This window comes from Bison bison, unplaced genomic scaffold, assembly GCF_000754665.1.
Source record: "Bison bison bison isolate TAMUID 2011002044 unplaced genomic scaffold, Bison_UMD1.0 scf7180017864386, whole genome shotgun sequence".
In the NCBI taxonomy this organism is placed as follows: domain Eukaryota; kingdom Metazoa; phylum Chordata; class Mammalia; order Artiodactyla; family Bovidae; genus Bison; species Bison bison.
Genome location: NW_011494958.1, coordinates 2,527,351 through 2,546,555, shown reverse-complemented (window position 1 = coordinate 2,546,555; position 19,205 = coordinate 2,527,351).

Sequence of the window (19,205 nt, the reverse complement as noted above, 5' to 3'; positions counted from 1 at the left end):
GTAGATTATCCATTAGTAGTAAGCAAAGAACATTTTACTTTATATTCTTCCTCTACATTGCCTGGAACTAAGTTTTTAAATCTGTCTAAAAGTTTGATCTATATCATGGGAACTTTAAAATCACTTTTGCCAAATAAGAACTGAACATATATTTTGTTTTATAAAAAATTTTAGGTCATATATAAAAAAAATTATTAGGACATCACACGATGCTTCAAACATTGATTCTTTCCTTAAATCTCAGAATTTCTAATATAATGTTAATGCTATTTGGTGTTTACAAAACAGAGCGAAAAAAAAAAAAATAGATGTGCCCACTAAATCTTCTGAGAATCTTTCGTACCTTATAAGAGCCCCTATCTTCAACAGAGATGATGAAATTGATATACAGCAAGAAAAGAACAAACAGCTGGGCAGCTGAGATGCCCAAAGGATAAGTTTCCCAGAAATAATCAGCTTTGAGAGTCAGTAAGAGTCTTCCAGACACATCTAAGAGACAAAATCTCGAGCCTTCAAGCAGCATTATACTTTACCACTGTTATAAATATTTGTTTAAAGTGACTGTTAAAAGTTGGTAAAAACCAGTTTACACATACAGGAAAAGAAATAGAAACTAAATAATCCAATAATTGATAATATTCTAGTCTTTCTTTCAAATAGCAATCAGTAATATTAATGGAAAAAAACAGCTATTTCATCTGCAACAAAAGATGTGAAAATATTTTCTGAATTCAGTTTTACTTTATAAAGTATAAAGCTTTTATTGCTTTAATTTGAAAGCTTCTAAGAACACTTGTAATTATTGTTGCTTCTGTGGCTAATTGTAGTTTTATCACCTGCGTAACAGGTGCTTAGAGGAGTCTCAACACCTTATGTTGAGAAGAAAAGTTTTCATTATTTCTCAGCTGCTGCTTTCAAACGTGTGATGCTGAAACTTTCTTCGCTGCCGGATAGTTGGTCTCTTCACAGCATACAGCTCCAGTTCCACAGAGGCAGCTCAGGTTCCAGGGGACAACATAACCTTCTCAGTTTCTGCAACCCAACACACCAGTCCCCAGAACCAGCTCACTTCACAGCACAGCCCAACCCCAGGTCTGAGACGAACACAACGGAAAAAAGGACAAGACCTTGAGTTGCTTCTGGACAGAACCACAGATTCTGTGGGTGGCGCATAGGTTCGTTGTGAACGTGGAATCTCACTTGCTTCATTTGACTTACCTCCCTCCAGACACAGCACATGCTCAAGGGCAAGGGCACCTTATCAAACCTGACCCTCAGGGCCTCCACTCCAACAGCTGGAGCTAAGACCCTGTCCAAGGGCTGTGTCCACAGAGCAAAGAGGAGGCCCTGCCCCACATCCGGTGCAGGCTCTGCACACTATCACATCAGTCACATCACTGTCAAGGGAAGTGGCCAGCACGCTGAGGAAAGATGTGGCTGGCATTCGTATCCAAAACGCCCCTGCAGCAGATACGTTGGACCTACACAGTATAATAGGGATGCTCCCACAAAAAATATTCCTCAAAGGCCACAATAGATACCTGTTTCTCCCAAATTCATAGGGACAGAGAAAGATAGGCAAAGATAGGGAAATGAAAAGACAGAGGAACTACTCTCAATTAAAGGAAGAGATCCCCTGAAAGAACAAATAATAAAATGGACCTCCCCAGTCTATTCGACCTTGAATTCAAAAAGGAGGTAATAAAAATGCTAAAAGAAAGATTATCAATAGATAATCACTAGAAGTGAAACAGAATCTGGAAGAAAACTCCCTGCAATCAAAAGTCCAGGAAAAATGGCTTCACTGGAGAATTCTACCAAAACATACGAAGAAGAACTTATGCCTATCCTTCTCAAAGTATTCCAAAACCAAAACCACAATGAGGTATCACCTCACACCAGTCAGAATGACTATCATCAAAAAGTCTACAAATAATCCAGCAGCTTGGACTCTAATTAAATTTGAACACTTTTGCACAGCAAAGAAAACCATAAACAGGACAAAAAGACAACTCTCAGAATGAGAGAAAACATTTGCAAATGAAGCAATAGACAAGGAATTAATCTCCAAAATATACGAACAGCTCATGAAGCTCAATATCAAAAGAACAAACAACACAATTAAAAAATGGGCAGAAGATCTAAACAGACATTTCTCCAAAGGAAACATAAAGATGGCCAACAAACACATGCAAAGATGCTCAACATCACTAAATTATTAGTGAGAAATGCAAGTCAAAACTACAATGAGGTTGTCACTTTACACTGGTCAGAATAGCCATCAAAAAATCTACAAACAACAAATGCTGGAAAGTGTGTTGAGAAAAGGGAACCCTTTTACATTGTTGATGGGAATGTAAATTGATACAGCCACTAAGCAGAAGAGTATGGAGGTTCCTTAAAAACTAAAAATGGAACTATCATATGACCCAGCAATCCCACTCCTGGGCATATGCCCTGGGAAAACCATAATTCAAAAAGATGCATTACCCCAATGTTCATCACAGCACTATGAGCTGCTGTAGCCAGCACATGGAAGCAACCTAGATGTCCCCTGACAGATGAACGGATAAATAAGATGTAGTATATATATACAATGAAATATTACTCAGTCATAGAAAGGAACAAAACTGGGCCATTTGTAGAAATGTGGAATGGACCTAGTGTCTGTCGTACAGAGTGAAGTAAGCCAGAAAGAGAAAAACAAATATCGTATCTTAACACATATATGTGGAATCTAGAAAAATGGTATCGATGAAACTATTTGCCAAATAGAAACAGAGACACAGACGTAGAGAATGGATGTGTGGACAGCAGGGAGTGGGGTGAACTGGGAGATTGGGATTGACAAATGCGCACTGCCATGTTTAAGACAGACGACTAGCGGGAACCTGCTGAATAGCACAGGGAGCTCAGCTCGGTGCTCCGAGGTTCCCTAGATGGGTAGGATGGGGGCTTGGGTGGGACAGAGGTTCAGGAGGGAGGGGATATATGTGTACATATAGCTGATTCACTTCACTGTACAACAAAAACTAACACAACATTTCAAAGCAACCTTATCCCAATTAGAAAAGAGTCTACAAATAATAAATGCTGGAAAGGGTGTAGGGAAAAGGGAACCTTCTCACACTGTTGGTGGGAATGTAAACTGAGGCAAAACAGTATGGAGGTTCCTTAAAAATTAAAAATAGAGCTACTATCATGGGCTTCCCTGGTACCTCAGCTGGTAAAGAATCTGCCTGCAATGCAGGAGACCCTGGTTCAATTTCTCGGTTAGGAAAATCCCCTGGAGAAGGGATAGGCTGCCCATTCCAGTATTCTTGGATTTCCCTGATGGCTCAGACAGTAAAGAATCCACCTGCAATGCGGGAGACCTGGGTTTGATCCCTGGGTTGGGACGATTCCCTGGAGGAGTGCATGGCAACCCACTCCAGTATTCTTACCTGGAGAATCCCCATGGACAGAGGAGCCTGGAGGACTACAGTCCATGGGATCACAAAGAGTCAGGCATGACTGAGTGACTAACCACAGAACATAATTCTTCTTCTTCTTAAAGTTGCTCAGTTGTGTCTGACTCTTTGCAACCCCATGGACTATACAGAACATGGAATTCTCCAGGCCAGAATACTGGAGTGGGTAGCTGTTCCCTTCTCCAGGGCATCTTCCCAACCCAGGGATTGAACCCAGGTCTCCCTCATTGCAGGTGGTTTCTTTACCAGCTGAGCCACAACAGAAGCCCATCACAGCACATCATTTGATTTAGCAACTCCACTCCTGTCTGTTCCGAAAAGGCAAAATCTCAAATTTGAAAAGACATATGCACCTTTATGTTCATAGCAGCACTATTTATAATAAACAAATACTTAACCAACCCAAGTGCTTATCAACAGACAACTGGTTTTAGAAGATGTGGTATATATAGAACAGATTATTACTTAGCCATAAGAAAATGAAATAGGGCCCTTTGCAGCAACAAGGATGTATTTAGAGAATACCTTACTAAATGAAATAAATCAGACAAAGAGACAAATACTATATCACTTACATATGGAATCTAAAAAAATTATAAGTAAAATACAGATAAATCTATATACAAAGCAGAAATAGACTCATGGACATATAAAACCAACTTTCAGTTACCGAAGATAAAAAAAGGGAAGAGAATGATAAACTAGGAATACGTGATTAAGAGATACAAACTACTACTATACATAAAACAGATAAGAAATAAAGATTTACTGTATAGCACAGGGAAATATATTCACTACATGTAATAACCTATAATGAAAATTAATCTGAAAAAAATAAATATATATACATAACTGAATCACCCTGCTATATATACCCGAAACTAACACAATACTATAAATCGACTATAGTTCATTTTTTAAAACATAATGGCAGCTGACAACTGTATCCTTGGAATGACAACATTAGCCGTAGTTTACTGTGGTACCCCTCTACAATGAAATGTGCAATCAGTATGGAAATCTTTTCCATTCTGGTTTTTTTTTTTCTTGCAACAGGCATCATATAAATTCTCAACAAAACAGATATTCATATACACTTCAATTACAAGAATCAGTAAGTTGTTTTAAGAATGACAAAATGATTTTATTTCATTGGAAACTGAAAATAGGTCAATTAACATTTTTACTTATTTGTAAAAAAGCAATTTCTGATTTATTGATAGTTTTTCTCATAGTTTCCTTTTAATACAGCCTTTTTGGGAAAAGATAGGGAACTTAACTACCCATAATTGGTTCTGGCAATACATACGTAGTCACTGGGACACATTATAATTGAGATTTTTCCCAAGGCATAAGCTATAACTTTTGAGCAAATTAGCTTTGGAAGCATTTTTAACTCTTTCAGAAGTCCAGAGTATTTGAATAGAATGGTGCAGAGTTTATTAAGTCACAATTACATGCTTGAAAAATCAAGCTCAATTATTAATTTGGAAAACATCTGAAGCAAATTGAGCCTTATTTTCTAAGTATGCCTCGATCACTTGGCCAAAAAATTTAGCATCTTGCAAATATTTCATATCTTTTATATAAGTTAGATGTAAACTTATACAGCTAAACTAAATTATGAAATTGTATATAATATAAAAATGGATTCTAACACTTCACTTTCATGCAACTATTTCTGAGATAGTACAGGTTAGAATATCTTAAGTACATTCTATATTTATGTTTTATTACTCCTATATACTTGGGAAACCATTGGTGGAGTTATATATATTTTCTAGCAAAATGGTTCTAAGGAAAATTAGAACAGTACTTGATTAATTAGCTTCCCTGGTGGCTCAGACGGTAAAGTGTCTGCCTGCAATGTGGGAGACCCGGGTTTGATCCCTGGGTTGGGAAGATTCCCTGGAGAAGGAAATGGCAACCCACTCCAGTATTCTTGCCTGGAAAATCCCATGGACAGAGGAGCCTGGTAGGCTACAGTCCATGGGGTCGCAAAGAGTCAGACATGACTGAGTGACTTCACTTTCTTTTCTTTGATTAATATTCAACCTAATGTCAAAGAGCATTTATAATTTCATCACATTGAGAGGACTTAAAATAGTTCACAAGAATTAGAAATCTTATCTTATGAAAGAATTAAGTCTTTGGTCAATATTAATGGTAGGCAGGTTGCTTCCTCTTCACAATTGTTCAGAGAAAAAGCAAGGGATCGGAAGGGAAATATGCTCTCTTATGTTCAGGGTCCTAAACTCACATAAAACTCAGCTTTTAGGGACTCACAAAGCAGAAATCATTGAAAATTATATTGTGCAATTTCTTATGTCCAGTTCTTCAAATTCTCATTTATAATATACTTAAGTCATCCATAGTTAAAGCATTTTCAAATAGTTTCAAGTAAATGTTTTAAAATTAAATCAACTTGTACTTGGAAAGAGATTCCAGTTACACAGAATGATTGCATCGGTCAGTTTAACCAAAACTATTAATTTATCAAACTGGGTTTCGACACAATTCAATTTTACAGCATGCAAACAGGATGTTTTAAATGCAACCATTTGCTATCCATATAGTGAATAGATGAAGTTGGCCTTCATAACAGAAATAATTGGTTTTTGTTATAGATTTATTCAGTAAAAAAGAAACCCAATATATCCTTTCTCTTTCAGCACCATTTCTCTACCTTTTACAGCTTTCAAACATCTTTTGCTATACCACTGGGGCCCATGGGGGGACACTTTTCAAGTAAAGATACAGCCAGTTAGTGGTTAGAATTTAAATCCTACTGTTCTTTTCCTGTCTCAACCCTCTTGTCAACTTAATGATTGTGGGACATATGCTACTCTTTGCCTTCTTCAAGGCTTAGGCTATTGTGATTTAAAACACTCTTGATAGTTAAAATCTTCTAATTTTAAGATTATTCCCTCTGCTTTGAATTTTGAAAATCTATTCATCCTCAAAAATGATAATATTCATCAGAATATTTCAGCATAAAAGTCCCTTGGTGAAAGGGCCATGAGCAGAAAAACAAACACCCAGAAATTAAAATAAATCTGTTAATATATCAATGTTACTATAGTAAACATTTATTGAGAAAAACTAAAGTCCTTATGCAAAAAAGTCCTTAGGAAAAAATAAAAAACTGAAAGTAAAAATGTTATTGGTAGAGAAATATGATTATATTCTCTGTGTGTGTTTGTGTGTGTGCGTGTGTGTGTTTTAACTACCAAATTGATCTGATCTAATAAAGCACAATCTTCATAAAAACTGTTTTTGGTGTCTACTCAAGATTTATAGGATATAAAGACTCCATTATTTCCTATTTTATGAATTACCATTGTTGAGGGGGAATTAAAAAGATTATTAAAGGAAAAAACACAGATTCTTCAGCCTATGAAAGAAGCTTATCAAAATTGCATCATTTCTTTTATAGATGCTACCACAAATAATTTGCCCTGCAACTTTTCCAAATTATATTCAACTAAGATTGAGGGCAGGAGGAGAGGGGACGACAGAGGATGGAATGGTTGGATGGCATCGCTGACTCAATGGACATGGGTTTGGGTGGACTCTGGGAGTTGGTGATGGACAGGGAAGCCTGGTGTGCTGTGGTTCAGGGGGTCGCAAAGAGTCGGACTCAACTGAGTGTCTGAACTGACTGAGATAAAATCCTTTTGATGAATCAGAGAAAAAAACAGCCTGAATTTCCCTTTAAGTTATTGTTGAGTTTTTCCCCAACAATTTAGATTGAAAGCATTTGACTCATCTGAGTTACCAATTGGACAAGATATATATTTGATTGGCCACTATGGTGGCTGAGGAGAAGGCAATGGGACCCCACTCCAGTACTCTTGCCTGGAAAATCCCATGGACAGAGGAACCTGGTGGGCTGCAGTCCATGCGGTCGCTAAGAGTCAGACATGACTGAGCAGCTTCACTTTCACTTTTCACTTTCATGCATTGGAGAAGGAAATGGCAACCCACTCCAGTGTTCTTGCCTGGAGAATCCCAGGGTTGGTGGAGCCTGGTGGGCTGCCGTCTATGGGGTCGAACAGAGTCGGACACCACTGAAGTGACTTAGCAGCATGGTGGCTGAGATGATAAAGAATCTGCCTGCAATGTGGGAGACCTGGGTTCAATCCCTGGGTCCAGAAAATCCCCTGGAGAAGGGAAAGGCTTCCCACTCCAGTATTCCTACCTGGAGAATTCCATGGACAGAGGAGTCTGGCAGGCTACAGTCCATGGGATCACAAAGAGTCAGACATGACTGAGTGACTTTCACTTTCATGCTACACACACTTCTTAGAAGGAGGTGACCTTATGTAAAAAATCTCTTTTATCAAATCTTTTCTTTCTTTGTAAAGGAAAAACAGATTAAAAAAACTATCATTCCATTTTTTTCCTCTTTGACAAAACCATGGACATTAGAAACAGACTTTGTGCAGGTGTGCTAAATTGTTGTGTCCAATTCTGTGCGACCCTATAGACTGTAAACTGCCACACTCCTCTGTCCTTGGGATTCTCCAGGCAAGAATACTGGAGTGGGTTGCCATGCCTTCCTCCAGGGGATCTTTCTGTCCCAGAGATCAAATCCATGTCTCTTACATCTCCTGCATTGGTAGATTGGTTCTTTATGACCAGCACCACCTGGGAAGCCCTAGAAATATATTTTATATATGGAATCTAGAAAAATGGTACTGAAAAATTTATTTACAGGGCAACAATGGAGAAACAGACATAGAGAAAAGACTATGGACATGGGGAGAGGGGAGGAGAGGGTGACATGTATGGAAAGAGTAACATGGAAACTTACATTACCATATGTAAAATAGATAGCCAACAGGAATTTGCTGTATGGCTCAGGGAACTCAAACAGGGGCTCTGTATCAACCTAAAGGGGTAGGATGGAGGGAGATGGGAGGGAGGTTCAAAAGGGAGGGGATATATGGATACCTATGACTGATTCATGTTGAGGTTTGACAGAAAACAGCAAAATTCTGTAAAGCAATTATCCTTCAATAAAAAATAAATTAATTTTAAAAAGTTAAAAAGATATCTAGCAAATAAAGAGTAAAAGGGGAAGTAAACACAATCCTGCTGTGAGAGAATTTATGATAAATGCCTTTCAAGTGTTTAACACATCCTCTGAAACTAAAGAAGAGAAGCACCAGTGGAAATGAGTTTTTATTCTGTCTATGTGTGGTCTATTCTCAGACCACACATTATAGTTTAGGAGAGCGTGTGACAAAGGTATTATTTGATAATCTTACTTTTTTGGAAAAAGGAGTAAATGAGCTCACATTTTTTGAGAATGTAGAAGGTGACTGTGGAGCTTGAGGAGATTTATAACAGGTTGATATTTTAATGAACTTTAGTAATAAAAATTCATTTAAAATAAAAACATAGTAAATTGTCACATCTTCTTATGTATTAAAATACTCATCAACACACATTTTATTACGAGAAGGGAATTCATGCAAATGTATAAACTATAAGGGGATACAGTTTACTTATTTATAATAGTTTATATCTATAGATATAGTTTATTTATATATATTTCTTTCTAAGCATGATCCCTCACCCTGCATTATAGAAAGAATAATGGAAAAATGGACATTACCAGGCAAAAAGTAAAAACACCATATGCTTAAGAAATTTTAAGCACTATAAAAGCACTTGATATGGGATACACAGAATTATAGAAGTAAATATAGAAAAGTATCTGAACATTTATGAACCAAAATTAGTCAGAGTGGGGACATTATAAATTATTTCTATTTCTAGTAATTCTGGAATAAAAGTATATTGGCATAAATCTAATCATATTTTAATATATTTAATTAAAGATATTCCTTTAATTAAACATACCTAAATATAAATTCCTTTCAACAAAAATACCCCATAAGCCTTGGCATAAGAGTAAACATAAAAGCAATCTGTTATATAATCCTTGCCTTTAAGAATTTTATAGGCAAAGGAAGAAAAAGGATTGATCTTTGGTCTAGGGAACAATCTGAAATCAAATCCTTTTAGTTAAAGTTTTATTTATAATGATGAAAACATGAGTAAAATGAAAATTAAGAGCATTGCAGTTTCTCTATTTCCGGTTTTGAGTCCAAATTTAGCTTGACGATTATAAATATGCACAGAGATATTCATCCATGACATTGCTTATGTCCTTTGCAAAAAAAAAGGAAGTCATCAAAAGTTCTTTATGCAGTGGTAAGCCTTGGGTAAAAATAGCACCCTTTAAATAAGAAATAAAAAGAAACCAAAGTATGTATATTTTTAAATAGCATTTTCCTTTTCATATAAATATGTTTATTGTTAATAACTCAGAAGTTTTAAAAAACCAAATGAAAGTTTATCATTTCATCCTACTAAACAAAGATAATATGTGAAGTATGATGAAATATTTTGCAGTTTTTCTCTATGAACTTATACATATTTAAAAATTTATGTTTAAGAAACAGTATAATACTGAACAGATTTTCATTTAGTTTTATTCATTTTAAGTATATTTTCTACTCAATATATATTTTAAAATTATTTTCATTACTTCATTTTATAAATAATAAATCAGCCCATCATAATTTATTTAGCCCATTCCTATTTGTTGGCTATTTGGTTCCTGATGACTTCTATTTAATAACACCATGTTGTGAACCTGATTTAATAAAATCTTTGCATACATTTTCACAGAGAGAACTCCAAATAGTGGAATTATGGCTTCATGGAGAATATAAATATTGAGACTTTTACTATTAGCATTTTTTAAAATGTAGATTAGAGAGTGTGGATCAGAATAGACTACTTACCTTTAGATCAGAAACAAGACCATATAACCCTGTTTGTACTCAGAAAATTATAAGATTGAGAGGCTGAATAATGACTTGTGTTTTAAAGTCTGTTTTAATGATCTGTGTTAAGAAGGCTGCCATTTGCTGAATACAAAGAATCCATTGCAGTTATGGCAATAAATAATAGAGCCAGACTAAAAAAGAAAAATATTAGTAGAAAAATATGGAAAGGATTCTAATATAGGATGGAGGAGGAAGACAGTATGTGGTCAGACACTTGTTCCTAACATGAATGGCAGAAATGTCCAGAGGAACTAAAAATGACCAAGGCAAACAGAGGTCAACTGAAAGCAAAATATAATTAAAAAGAAAGCACTTAAAATTTTATCTATGATTGTTATTTATCAAATCTTTAATTATTATTATTATTATTCTTTTGCCATGCAGAACTGGTTTAGGAATGGATTACATATTGACAATTATATTGCGTTGATGAGAATGCAAGACAAAAAATGTATCTTTGATAATCACGAAATTTTCCATTTACAAAATACACTTTTCTCAAAAACTGTGAAGCCATTGTAAGTCTGGACTATTAAAGAAATCTCTTTCCTTAAGAACTTTTAATTAGTTTTGAGAGGACAATGTTTGCTCCTTGGTAAAAAAAAAAAAAAAAAAGATTACATTATTATCTTCCTTTAGTCACAAATCCTTTATCTAATATGTTGCTGATGTCCAGGACTCATTAATTCTATTGTTCTCCTTGTTGTTAGTGCCCATTACTTTGCTCATTTGAAATCAGAACAGGTTAGGAAGGTTTAAAACTTTTTTAAAACCTGTGTCCTGAAAATAAACAGCCTATGAGATAAAGCTGAATGCCTGAGCATTTGATGTATTACATCTCAGTAGTATCTGACAACCCTTACTCCCTGGTAATGCAATTTTTTCTTAATAATTTAGTCTCAGTCTATTAAAAGACAATTACAGATAATGCACACAGGCAAGTGGTAAAGGATGTCCAGAATAGCTTCTGTAGAGAGGTTATCAAAACACGACTCACCAACAGGATTTTTGCATTGATTTTTAAAAAAATTATTCCAAAACCATACAGTTACAGAGACTCTTAAAGGACTAAGTGTAACAACAAAAGATGGAAAGGATTCCCTCTTTGCTACTTCATAAAATACATTTTTCAAACCATAAGGTAAATGTTATCATAGCTATTTATTGCCTTATTATAATAAGAAGATGCTTATTCTTTGCTGCTGTGTGCACTTCTGAATATTTAGCATATTTGTGGATACCAATGTGATTTCATAGTTTTCCTGCTGGTCCTTCACCTTGGACCTCTCCATGTTTAACTCTGAAGAAGGGCTTGATCAAAACAGTGGTCATTGCCAATGGGTTAGACTATTGCATCACGACATCCTACAACAAAATGTAGAAACCTCTTGGGACAATTCTGAGTATATTCCATGGAAACCATTGTATTTACTCACGTAGGCCTCTAGAGAATTTAAAATATACTGATAAATGGCAGCAACTCTGAGTAGTACCTGAGAAATACACTCACTTCTGAAATTCTTTTTGATCGCCTCTTTTGCATATGAGATAGTGGTGCTCTCCTTGCTTTGTTGCCTAGGAAGCTATAGTGTATGGAAACTCACCACACGGCCCATGTGTGAGTTTTGTGAAAATAAGACATACCCCTTAAGATATCATTCTCTGCATCCCACAAGGAGGGACTGCTTAAATCAGGATGATTTTCTAAATTGAGATTGATCGTTCCTGGAATGAGTTCAGAAAAATCAGAAGCCTCTCTTTCTATTTCGTGTAGACTGAATTTGGATTGCACCCCTATTGGAAGCAAACTTCTTAGAATAGCTGGAGTATGGGATTTTTCAAGGATACTCCCCATGCGATTAACAGAGCACATGATACCATTGCAGAAAACTTGATGGGAGTTAGATGCCCTGGTCCCCTGCCCCTTCTGCCAGTCACACAATCTGCCTCTTATCTCCTCTTTACACTGAAGAGGTCAGACAGACATCTCTAAGGAACACTTCCTGTACTTCTAACAAGAGAGACATCAAATAGGCTTGCTATTTGTAGGGGCAGCAACAGGAAGAGTGAAAGTCAGATGAGCTACAGCTTAGTAGAAGGGCTTTCCTGGTGGCTCAGATGGTAAAGAATCCACCTGCAATGTGGGAGACCTGGGTCTGATCCCTGGGTTGAGAAAATCCCCTGGAGGAGGGCATGGCAACTCACTCCAGAATTCTTGCCTAGAGAATCCCCGTGGACAGAGGGAGGAGCCTGGTGGGCTACGGTCCACGGCATCCCAAAGAGTCGCACACAACTGAGCAACTAAGCACAGCACAGCGAAGAGCTGACTAAGGTCACAAGCTCTGTAACCAGTGGTGAATCACCTAAATTTTCTGCATCCTCAGTCTGCATCTCTGTGAAGTAAACAGACAGAGCTAAAACAGTAATTTCCAAACACTTGCATCTGTAGTATATGGAATAGTACAGTCTTTTTGCCTACAGGAAGATTACATGTTGAAACTTAGTATTTAGAGTATAACAGAGAAATCACGTAGGGAAGAAGATGGCTTGGGGCTGATAGGGCCAGGTCAGCATCCATGAAGCTTTCACCTTTCTCCCTCACCAAATTGGTACACATGTGTGGAAAAGCACTAGATCAGATCCTCTTCATGAGAAAGTCCCTGAAAGAAACCTGCTACTCCATGGCTTTCTCCTCCAGTCCCCTGAACTACCTCCCTAACACAATTATCAAGATCACTGAATTCAGATTACTTCCTGGCTTTAACTGGCTTACATCTACACATAAAGGATGGGATTATCTATCTGTAGTAGCAAGCTCTGAGAATAACTAGTGGCAGGAACTAAAGAAGTTTTGAAATATCCAAACTTTAAGTGACTACAAGGAAATGAAACCTAAAATACTGGATATGTGCAATGGTATGAATGGGCTTCCCTGGTGGCTCAGATGGTAAAGAATCCATCCGCAATGCAGGAGACCAGGATTCAATCCCTGGGTCAGGAAGATCCTCTGGGGAAGGGAATGGCTACCCACTCCAGTGTGGTATGAATAGTTTCTGTCTGAAGGAAAACTATTAAAACACGATAAGCCCAGTGTGGTAAGTCCCAGAGAAAACTCTTCTGAAAGATGTTAGTAATTGCATTTTAGGAATAATATATGCATCCTCTGTTAGTTTAAGAAATGCAGAGTAGATAAAATTATTGTCTTAACATTTTTTATATACACTTTACTATGCTAATATTCCAAACAAAATTTCAAGAGAGGCCTTATACTTGCATTTTTCAAACTTATTTTGGGAAATGCAGAAAGTTGACAAAGGGGAGCTTCATTTCCATTAATGAGAACAATGTTGAAAACATAGATCAGCATCTTTAACACATCTAGTGGTTGATGGCTCTGTAAGAATTCTTTTAGGCTTGTGTGAGTAAAACATGAATATGCAAATTTAGAGTAACTCCTCTTCCTACCATTTTGTGGGTAGTCTGGCCTAGTTCTTCCTTGCAAAGTCTTTTCCTGACACCAAAGATTACTGATTGTATAAGCTAACAGTCTGGTCATTTTTCCAAATGAATGAAAACTGCCCTTGTGGACCATAAAATAAAATAAGATTTGTACTTTAGCAAACGGCTTTTATCCATAACAAAGCTTATAATCAGATGGGTACTTGAATAGTATAGCAGCAACAATAATTTTAAATGGTTATACAGAAATTCAAAGCAACGTGGCAGGGAATACAAAAAGATTTTTGATGCAGTCACTTACAAGTTCATTTAATTTATAGTTATCTTAGAGAGGATGGCTATAATACCCCATTACTACCAAGCTGAGGGTAGCTCCCTTGAACAACTTGAGAGAATTGAGTAATTAGTTCTTTTAACTTGCCTGCGCCTGAAGTGTCCCAGTATGTTCCTTCATTGTTTATTGGAATATAATGTAACTTGTATAGGATTTATGTGTCAGAGTGCTCATTCTGACAAATCTCAAATCCAATAATCTAGAGATATACTCCAGCAACCCATTCCAGCTCAAGAGGGAACTCGTCTCATAAGCAATGAAGGGCATGTGTTAGTTCTTGCACAGTTACATACATATTTGCACTTTTTTTTAATTTATTTTTTAAATATAAATTTATTTATTTTAATTGGAGGCTAATTACTTTACAATATTGTATTGGTTTTGCCATACATCAACATGAATCCGCCACGGGTGTACATGTGTTCCCCATCCTGAACCCCACTCCCACCTTCCTCCCCATACCATCCCTCTGGGTCGTCCCAGTGAACCAGCCACAAGCATCCAGTATCATGCATCGAACCTGGACTGGAAATTTGTTTCATATATGATATTATACATGTTTCAATGCCATTCTCCCAAATCATCCCACCCTCTCCCTCTCCCACAGAGTCCAAAAGACTGTTCTATACATCAGTGTCTCTTTTGCTGTCTCGTACACTGGGTTATTGTTACCATCTTTCTAAATTCCATATATATGCGTTAGTATACTGTATTTATGTTTTTCCTTCTGGCTTACTTCACTCTGTATAATAGGCTCCAGTTTCATCCACCTCATTAGCACTGATTCAAATGTATTCTTTTTAATGGCTGAGTAATACTCCATTGTGTATATGTACCACTGCTTTCTTATCCATTCATCTGCTGATGGACATCTAGGTTGCTTCCATGTCCTGGCTATTATAAACAGTGCTGCGATGAACATTGGGGTACACGTGTCTCTTTCCCTTCTGGTTTCCTCAGTGTGTATGCCCAGCAGTGGGATTGCTGGATCATAAGGCAGTTCTATTTCCAGTTTTTTAAGGAATCTCCACACTGTTCTCCATAGGGGCTGTACTAGTTTGCATTCCCACCACAGTATAAGAGGGATCCCTTTTCTCCACACCCTCTCCAGCATTTATTGTTTGTAGACTTTTGGATCGCAGCCATTCTGACTGGCGTGAAATGGTACCTCATAGTGGTTTTGATTTGCATTTCTCTGATAATGAGTGATGTTGAGCATCTTTTCATGTGTTTGTTAGCCATATGTATGTCTTCTTTGGAGAAATGTCTATTTAGTTCTTTGGCCCACTTTTTGATTGGGTCATTTATTTTTCTGGAATTGAGCTGTAGGAGTTGCTTGTATATTTTTGAGATTAGTTGTTTGTCAGTTGCTTCATTTGCTATTGTTTTCTCCCATTCTGAAGGCTGTCTTTTCACTTTGCTTATAGTTTCCTTTGTTGTGCAGAAGCTTTTAAGTTTAATTAGGTCCCATTTGCACTTTTATATACACAGTTCACTCCTTGCTTTTTTTTTTTCCCTTTGCAGAAATGAGAGCATACCATGGATACTGTTATATAACCATTTTAAAAAAAAAAAATCTTAAGTTTTAGAGATCTTCCCACATTTGAAATCATATATCTATAATATGGTTCTTATGGCTGCATTGTGTGAGTGATTCTTTTATAAATAATGCTAGAAAGAGATTCCTTTGTACATACGTCTTGTACACACATGAAAAATATTCTCAGATAACCTCTTTGAGTCAAAGTGCTAGCCCAAAAGTTATGACCAGCTTACTCTTAACCATGGCAATCTTCACTATAAATGGAGAAAATACCTCAAGCAAAGGAAATACATCATCCATTGCTCTTCTTGGCTCTGAATTCACCTGCTCAGACATTCTTCACTTAGCCATGATCCTTTAATACAACAGTTTAGTGTAAATAGGAGAGTATGCCTTAAATGAGACTCTTCCATAGTCTACTTTTAAAAGGTGTAAGTCTGGGATCCAAAGAGTTATATCAAATGTCAATTAGGCACATACTTCTCAGGCCAAGTTTTGGATTTCATCAGTAATATAATTCTCCAAAAAATATAAAAAGTTTCTAGGAACATGTGATTATAGTAAGATCTATGTGCTAATATTCACATTAAAATCTTTTCTGGATATGGAACTTATTCTTGCTCCATTTATTTATTTTTATGCTCTACTTTCTCTCCCTCTCTCTCATACACACACATGCATGCATACATATACATACACAATGGTACATATCTTGAGGCTATCTGAAACACCAGTCTTGGGAGGAATGAAATTGCAGTTAGCTTTCCAACCTTAAAGGGCCTGAATTATTAATTACCTCCACTGCTTGCTTCTAAAGCATACAAATTTTGCCTAAACCTATGTTTTTTTTTATAGTACCCTGCTGTAATCCTCAAGGAACCACTGATACATATTGACATTCTGGCTCTATACAAATGCTTCTTCTAGAATGGCAAACTTAGTAGGCATGTAGTCTGCTTTCCAAGTTATCAAAGGTGACAGCTGTAGAAAATATTTTCTCTGACACAAGAGAGGTATATAGCTATCCAACCTGAATTATCTGTGTCCTTGCTACAAAAGCTGCCTGACTGCTATGACCATGCAGCATATTTCGAGTTATTCAGCTCACTCTTTTTATAATCATTTTTTACAGTAGTTAGAACAGAGTAAACTTCTGTAATAAACAATCTACATACTGATTCATAACAAGAACTGGATTTAAGTCTCCTGTAAAATAATAAGAAAAGCTAAAATATAAGAAACATTGGCACAGAGAACATTGGTCATTAGGGAAGAAAACCTCAGGGATTCACAAGGGACAGACATCAAATGACGTGTCACCTACAAATGCCTATTTCACTTGCTGGAGAGAGTGCGAAGACCATAGCACCAGGAGGGTTAGAGTCAGACATTGGAGCAGTGAAGCCAGTGTTGTTCAGGACAGGATACTGAAGAGGAGAAAGTTGCACAGTAAGACAACCCTTGAGATGAGCACTGTCCCTCTCCAAAATACAACTGAGTCCTGACAGTTCAACACATATATAAGGAAGCTATTTGAGGCTGCGGGGAAAATGCCCCAAAGGATTACAGGAAACAGTACTTACAGGTCACACAACGTCAGGATAATATCCATTCCCAAGGCAGAATGTAAAACTTTATAATTCAGGGATCAGCAGTACTAATACTAAGAATCAAATTGAATTCAGGTAACTTGAATGCATCTCACAGCAAAGCTCCAAAATATTTTAGCAAGCAAAAATATCCAGCACCATCTGGTATCATAAAAAAAATTATCAGGTATGAAAAGAAGCAGAAAAATACAACCCATAAAAGAGAGGAAAAATAATTAGAAATATGACTCAGAAAAGACATATGTGATAGAATTAATAATTAATAGCATCAAAATAGCTATCATTAGTGTAATCTATCACTCCAAGAAGGTAGAAGAAAACCTAAGCATCTTATGTTACATGAAACATGACATGAAAGACAAAAACAGCCAAATATAAATTCTAGAGGTGGAAACTACAAAGCATGGGATTTTTAAAAAGATACTGATGTTTAATAGCAGATTGGAAAATACAGAAGGAAAGATTAGGGAATTTGGACAAAGAAAAATAGAAACTATCCAAAAGGAAACATAGTGGGGAAAGAAGTGAAAAAGTATATTAAAAAAAAAAAAAACAAAAAACAGACCATTAGTGAGCTGTGGACAATTTAAAGTGCTTAATTATATGTGCAACTGGAATGCCCAAAGGAGAGAAATGAGGGATGGAAGAAGTATTTGAAGAATGATGGGTAAAAATTCTCAAGTATCAAGTATAAACCCTTTTTTTAAAATATAATCCCTCAGTTGCAAGAGGCTCAGTGAACCCCAAAAAAGAAACATGAAGGAAACCACGCCAAAGCTCAGTATAATAAAATGCTTAAAGTTAGTGGTAAAGAGAAAAATCTTAGAAACGACAAGAGGGGGAAAAAAGTCAAGTTTTGTACAGGGGGAAAAGTGTAAAGGTGTTTGTTGTTTTCTCATTAGAAACAATGAATGCTAGAAGACAATGGAACAACATCTTTAGAAGACAGCACTGGAAAAAAAAAAAAAAAAAACCCAATCAATCTAGAATTTTTTATCCTCCAAAAAATTCTTTCAAAAGGACAATGAAATCAAGACATTTCCAGACACACAAAAACTGGGTATACATAAATTCAACTTTTATGAGGTAATATTCAAGAGTTGAACATAATTTTTTTAAAAACCTGCTACTATTAGGCTTTTTAATTTTTAGCATATTATTAGGTCAGTTATGATCTTAACATATATTTAACTCTGTACAAACATATTTTTGTTTATTGCCTATTGCCCATTCATTTTTTTAAACATTTTTATTTGCTTGAGTTTTGCTTAATGATTTCTATTTTATAAAACTAGCTTTTTTCTTTTATGAAAGTGCCTATTATTATCTCTCCATTTTATGGGGTCTATTGAGGAATAATAGCTTTCAATTTTAATACAGAAAAATTCACTGATATTTTCTTTTATGTATATTGGAGTCTTGCCTACAAAATAATTTTCTATCTCAAGAGGATAAAAATATCCTTTATAATTTCTTTTTAAACATGTTAAAGTACAGACATCCCTTGATTTGCATGGTTCTGATATGCACAAATTTCAGTTATCATGGTTTAGTTAACCGATCCCCCAACAGCATGGTTCAAATGTCACTTACTATGGTATAATAAGCATGAATAACTGCATAAAGTACAAATTTCACTGCAGTTCTACAGTCCACAAGTTGCTAAATAAATAAAAGATGCCTACCATGGTCAGTGACAAACCATGTCACATTTTTCTAAGCCTGTTGATTATTAGTCACTCTGCGTCCCTTACTCAATTCAGGCATAGACATAAAAGCACGCACATGTGCTGCATTATCACCCAGCGATAAACCCATATGGCATTTAAACAGTATAGATCATCAGATGAGGAAACTGACCAAAACTGATGAGGATGCAACAAAGGAAAGAAGAGTGCTGACAATGGGAGTGAAATACAAATT